The sequence below is a fragment of the Vicugna pacos genome, chromosome 2 (genome assembly GCF_048564905.1).
Source record: "Vicugna pacos chromosome 2, VicPac4, whole genome shotgun sequence".
Lineage (NCBI taxonomy): Eukaryota > Metazoa > Chordata > Mammalia > Artiodactyla > Camelidae > Vicugna > Vicugna pacos.
The window spans coordinates 76,764,322-76,770,937 of record NC_132988.1 but is presented as its reverse complement, the minus strand read 5'-3'; the positions used below and the strand labels follow the sequence as shown (position 1 = coordinate 76,770,937).

The 6,616-nt window shown below is 39.0% G+C and overlaps 1 non-coding gene across 1 annotated transcript; it reads left to right on the top strand.

Annotated features, from left to right (window-relative positions):
* Positions 1-6,054: 6,054 nt before the first annotated feature.
* On the top strand, positions 6,055-6,161 carry LOC116276841 (U6 spliceosomal RNA). The gene has a single exon (XR_004186325.1). It is a non-coding gene; the product is annotated as a U6 spliceosomal RNA (small nuclear RNA).
* The last annotated feature ends 455 nt before the right edge of the window (positions 6,162-6,616 follow it).

Sequence of the window (6,616 nt, the reverse complement as noted above, 5' to 3'; positions counted from 1 at the left end):
TACATTCTAGTTTTCACAGCAATTGTTCATTTTGATCTCTCTACCAAATTATAAACTCATCAAGGAAGAAAACACTGTGTCTTAGTCATTCACTTATTCATTGTGTATTTTCCTCTGCCCTCCCCCTCTTCACTTTCCATTGTACTTTGTATATAGTAGATATTCAAACAAATATTAACTTACCTTGAAGGTAAATTTCATTGTTGAAATAAGATCAAAGCACATGACATGAACCGTTTAAAATGCTCTGAAATAGGAAGTTAAATAAAAGAAGGTAAAAGAGTCAAGAGCTTTTGTCTTTAAAGTCTCTTACATCAAGATAATGATAGTATCTAGTGGAACTAGTAAAAGGGCTCTTATTTGACTGGTTTATGTCAGATTCCTTGGAAACACACTCTGACATGGAGATTTGCACGTAAGAAGTTTCCTGGGGAGTCCCTCCTGCCTGTATGAGGCCAACGCTTGTGGGTGGGAGGAAGCAGGAAGCAGGCAGGACTGAGGAGTTCCAACATAGGTCTGAGCTGATTCCCCGCAGAGTTCTGAGCTGGATGTCACTTCAGAGTTGTTCTATCTCATGTCTAGAGGGCCAAGTCTTTATACCACCCTGTTGACCATTATTGGAAAAGGGTCGGTGACCTTGGGCTAAGTGGCACTTTTTGGCTGGAGGCAGTCATGAGAAAGGGACTCAGCTGAGAGCCACCAGCTGCCAATACTCCCAGCAGCCTTGGCCTGGCCTCAGTTCTGAAGAGGGGATCTGAGTGGCACACCACAGCATCCATCATTGCCACACTGACACCATCAGGGTACAGGTTGGTTAAAACTCAGGTAAAGAGAATAGTAAAAAGCAATACATACATCAACAAAAGACTTTATTTCAACTTAAAATATGTAAATATGTGTTTATTTGCTAGTCTTTCAATTATAGAATCAAGGCTTTATTTGAGCATGGACTCTCTGGTTGATGTTTTACATCTTTCATCAAGTGACACAAGAAGATCATTGTGCAAAACATCCTGTTTCAATATTTGTGAAACATCATTGTCCTTTTTACATATAATTTGAAAGCAGTATTTTTACTGATTTGCCTTTATTATATCTTAGTTTTAAAACTTGATCCTATATTTCATCATAGTGTTAATGCACCTATATGGAAGTATCAAACAGTTCTATAAGCCTTATCATTAAAAACAGCAGTACTCCATCCCGCCCACCCCCACCTTTGATCTTCTCTCCATAGGCAGCCGCTTCAGCTCTCTTGTCTCCTTTTCACCTGGACTTATATCCATATGAACATCTCGATGTTTATGTTGTTATTTTTGTCTTAAGTTTTCAGTTTAGATATTTTCTATTGATGTCTACTACAGAAATTGATGATTCAGTTTTCTTATATCCCTAATCTCTGTCTCCCTGGCTCTGTTCTTCAACACATACTTCCTCTGATGTCTTCCAATTATGGTTATGTTTTAAAGTTGTGGTTTGTATTTTTAAGCCTACGTTACTCTCATTTACAGCTGAGCCATGGAGTATGCTATGATTTCATTTACTTTTCTATGTAACTTTCAGGGGTTTTTTGGAGTTAGTAATTACCAGAAACTCTCTATGCCTCAATTTCTTCAACTGTAAAATGGGGATAACTGTACCTACCTCTTAGGGCAGTCAGAGCTATAAAAGTGTTAATTATTAGTTTTCATTGATTTTCTTCTTTATATACCAATCCCTAATTTATCTCAAACTTTTTAACAGGTCTGTAAATACGCTTTCAGTACACTTCATCACATATTGAGTGCTCAGTCAGTAAGTGCCAAAAACATGCATAGCCAATACTCTAAGCTGTGCTTTATGAACAGCAAAGTAATTTAATGGAGAGAACAATGTGTTTGGAACTGGGAGGCCAGGTTCAAGGCTTGGGTCTCCCCTGCCTAGCTGTATGACCTTGGGCTAGTCTAGTTGAATCACAGTTTTATAATCTGCAGATAAGAGGACTGGATTAGATAATCCCTAGGGTCTCTTTCCAGTTCCGTGATTCTGTTAATGAAATAAAGGATATGCAGAAAATGTCAAGCATGTTAAGATTGCAGTGATATTAGCCGCCACCACTTCTAGTGCCACGTCCGTAAGACCTCTTAATAACCTCTGTCAGGCAAGATGATGGAGACATCCCTCACACTGCAGTAAAGGAGAATTTTGCTTAGTCATTCTGCTTGAGCAATTGTCCCACCCCTTTGGGACACCTGGTTGTAATTTGAGGGAGCCACCACTAAATGTCGCTGTAGGTCACATAACTGGTCATAAGTGGTCAGGAGTACTCTGTGTCCGCCTCCAAGCCTCAGAACTACCAGGTGGCTCCTTACAGGTTTAGAAGTACACACTTTAAATACCTGAATGCAAACATCAGAAACAACGGGATGGGAATTAACTATGACTTTAAAAGGGGAATGGTGATAGCTTCCAAACTCTTCCATTTGCCTGTTCCCTCAAAGGGTATTTCTGCATATCTAGTTACTGCTGTAAACTGGGCAAACTGGTATTTAGAGGAATACCCAGTTGAGCAATTGCTAGACTGTTTGGTCTACACCTTCATGATTTTTCCCCCTCAACAGAAAGAGATTAAGCTGCAGAAGGGAAATATGGGCTCTTTGTTTCCTGGTTCTTGCTTCTGTTGTATCTCCAAGCTTATCTGGAATTCTAGATACTTAGTGTACTTCATTGATTTTATGGAAATATGCACATATTTTCATATTTTAATGTTTCTGAAATTGTGATGCTTCATGGAATCAATGGCAACATATGATTAGTAGCACTTTTTCTTTTTTAGTGATGTCTTATAATCAATGATGTCTTTGATGCGATACAGTATTGTATCTGATATGGTATATCCATCTTAATTTATCGGTGGTCAGTACTGTGTTAAAAGTTGTTTGACAGATAAACTTCCTTTTCCAGTGTAATTTTTTAAGGAGCTCAGACTGGAAGAGAAAGCAATATTTGTTGAATGTCCACTGGTGTCTGAGCTATGGGCCATGCATATATGATTGTGTTTAATCCTTTTCATGCTGTGAAGTGGGTTTTTGTTTCCATCTTACAGGAGACAAAACTGAGGCCTAGAAAGTTCAGTCATTTGTACAAAGTCATACTGCTAGTATGAGTCACTGCTGAAAACTGTGTGTTTATGTATTTTGATCACAAACCCGACACTTTCTGTACCATATTATATTGATATTTCAGGGTACACCACTTCTCTTTAACACCAGGTTTTTCTGACTTAGCCCAGAGAACTTAGCCCTCTTTCTCACAACCTTTAAAAATGTTGAATTAAACAATGTAGAAGTGGTTTCTCTGAATTCCAGCCTCAATCTTTGTGATTAAAAGGATGGAGTGAGACTTGATGCAGCTGAGATGTGAGTGGCTTCTCTGTGGGATGTGGGCTCCGGGAGTAAACAGGGCTGGGTAAGTGCTGCCTGGGACCCACCCAGCACAGCTCATGTTGGGCCTTTGGATTCCCGTAGCCTTCTGGAAGACCTTTCTAGGAAATAGTTTTCAAAATGCCTTGAATTAAAAAATATATATATATATTTTCTCTAAGTCTCTGACTTACAGAAAGCCAGTATATCAGTTTCAGAACATAGTTCTAATCAGAGCCCACAGGGTCCTGGAGACCCAGGCACGATGCAGTTGGTAGGAAGGATTTAGTCCGTTTCCCTTAACTTTCCAAGGGGCAAAGCTGAGAAATAAGAGCAAATTCCTTTCACACACCTTTGCTTTGATAGCCCCTCCCCCTGTACGCAGAGGGCTCCCCCCCCCACCGGGAGTCAGGAAGGACCAGAGGGTGGAAAGCAGTTTACATCATATCATCATTGTGTTTGCACAGGCCCAAGAGAGCTGAATCTTCCGTTCTCAGCAGCTCTCAGAAATTGCTGAAATACATCCCATTCTACTTCCCCACCTCCTGTCCTGAAGGGCATTTGTTGTTTATAGGCTGCACTTATATTTTCCAATTCCAATCCTTTTTGTTTCAAGTTCTCATTTGTAAATCTAAAAGCAAAACATTAGCAATCTGTCAGAGGTTCTGTTCCATTCATTTATCTAGAGATTTATCATACAAGTATTCCTTTGATATCTACAACTTGGGGTCTTATGATGATAAGATAATCTGTGGTTCCTCTTTGCAGTGATTCCTCAAATAGAGGGCATATGATTATAACACATACAGGACATAAGAGACAAAAATTCAAGTCTCTAAGAGATGAGTTGATTACAGTTTCTTAAAGTTCCCCTGGCTTAAGGAGAGTACTATTTGTTGAAGCAATTTTGAAAGTATGTATTTAACTTTCCATCTCTTAAGGGAGGTAATGACTCTATATTATGTTTCCTGAGTGAAAACCATTGGATGAAGCCTATCTGTACCTCTTCAGAGCCATCCATCCATCCATTTCATAGTGATTTGCTCTTGGAAGGAAGGCCAAATGACAAGCATGAGGCTTTTCATTTTATCTAAAATTCTTGAACCTTCCAATGTGAAACTCATGAGAGTTACATGGGTATATGTGGTAACATACAAGAATAGAAGTCACCCAGTATCTTCCCAAATACTAAGATCAGGGGGCATCTTGCAATCCTCATTTTATGTGATTTCTTGACTGCATTTCACTCACTTATTTAATTATTCACCTCTTCAATTATTTGAAAAATATCTATTGACCAGTAGCTATGATACCATATGCTGTTAATAAGACATAGTCCCTGCTTTTGGGAAACTAATATTCTGTGAGGGCAAGTAGACAGTTAAAGTGCACTGTGGCAGCCACTCAGACAGGGTTTAGAATGGGATGAGGAGGGAGCACGTAAAGAGGGTTCCAATCCTGATTTGGGAGATCAGGAAGCGTTCCTTTGAGGAAGTGCTGTTCGGTGACAACATTCTGGCTCTTCCACTCCTCTGACTGCTTTTTCTTAATTTCCTTAGCTGATTCTTCTTTCTTTTCATCCTAATAAGTATCAGTGCTCCTGAAGGGTTTGTCCCAACCCCTTATTTCTTATACATTTTTCTAGGTACTTAAAATCATAACCATGGCTTCAGCTACCCTCTACACAGTTGGTGCTTAAGTATATCTTAAACTTGCCTTAGACTATTAAATTAGTGACTCATTCATTATTCTATCAAACATTCATTGACTGTCTACCTCATACCAGACCGTGCCCAGAGTAACAGAGGTGAGTGAAGTTGACTTCTTTAGTACTTGCTGAGTTTTCAGTCTCACCAGCAAGAATTATGTTACAAAACTATAAAATATGTGAGAATTAAAAACTTTAGCAACACAGGAAGAGAAACCATTAACTGCTCTTGGTGGTGTCGGAAATCCTTGCAGAGGGAAGTAGGAATTGGCTAGGTGATTCAGGAGAAGGGACTTCCGGCAGAGGGAATATAATAGTATGTGCAAGGACTTGGAGGTCTCCTTGACTTACCCAGATAGCAATCAAATGTTTATGTGCCTAGATTATAGGATGTGTAGTGGAAAGAATCTAGCCTTGATGGTACAAACTGTAATCAGGTTGTCAGTAGGTACCATGCTCAGAAACAGGGACATTTTCTTTCAGGCATTAGAGAGCAAGGAAAGATCTCTTAACTGTCAACTTACAGAATCAAATTCTGCAATATCAGGCGGTAATGTAGAGGCTGGAATAGTGGCAGAGAGATCTAGTGGGAAGTTAAATAAGAGGTGACAAGGATCTGAACTAAGGCAGTGGCAGAAAAGAAAATTTTATGACTTGAGAGTTTTCTGTAGTCACATCAGTAAGATGTGATAGGGAGGGAACAGATAAGAATCAAAAAAGACACTGGAATTTGTGGTTGAAAGAGGGAAGAGATGGTCTCACTGTTAACCAAGATATGAACAATTGGAGGCAGGTATGCAGTGGGGGAATACAGCTGTGGACAAGTCAAGTTGTCAACACTTGTGCAGCATTCCAGTGGAGACGTTTAATAGGCAATTGGAAATAATGAATTTGAAGCTTGGGAGGGGAGTCAGGGATGAACAGACACATTGTGAATGAACATCAATGCTCATTTTGGCAGCACATATACTGAAATTGAAATGACACAGAGAAGATTAGCATGGCCCCTGTGCAAGGATGACACACATGTTCGTGAAGTGTTCCATATTTTTTAAAGAATGAAATAATGCCATTTATAGCAAATGGATAGACCTAGAGATTATCATACTAAGTGAAGAAAGTCAGACAGCAAAAGGCAAGTATCATATAATGTCACTGACATGTGGAATCTTGAAAAAATGACACAAACGAACTCATTTACAAAACAGAGACTCACAGACATAGAAAACAAATCTATGGTTACCAAAGGGGAAAGGGGGGAGGGATAAATTGAGAGTTTGGGATTAACAGACACAAACTACTATATACAGAATAGATAAACTACAAGAGCCTACTGTATAGCATAGGGAAGTATATTCAATAGCTTATAATAACCTATAATGGAAAGGAATATGAAAAGGAATATATATGTATGTATAACTGAATCACTATGCTGTACACCAGAAACTAACAAAACATTGTAAATCAACTGTCAATAAAAACTTTTAGAAAGTAAAAAAAAAAGAGC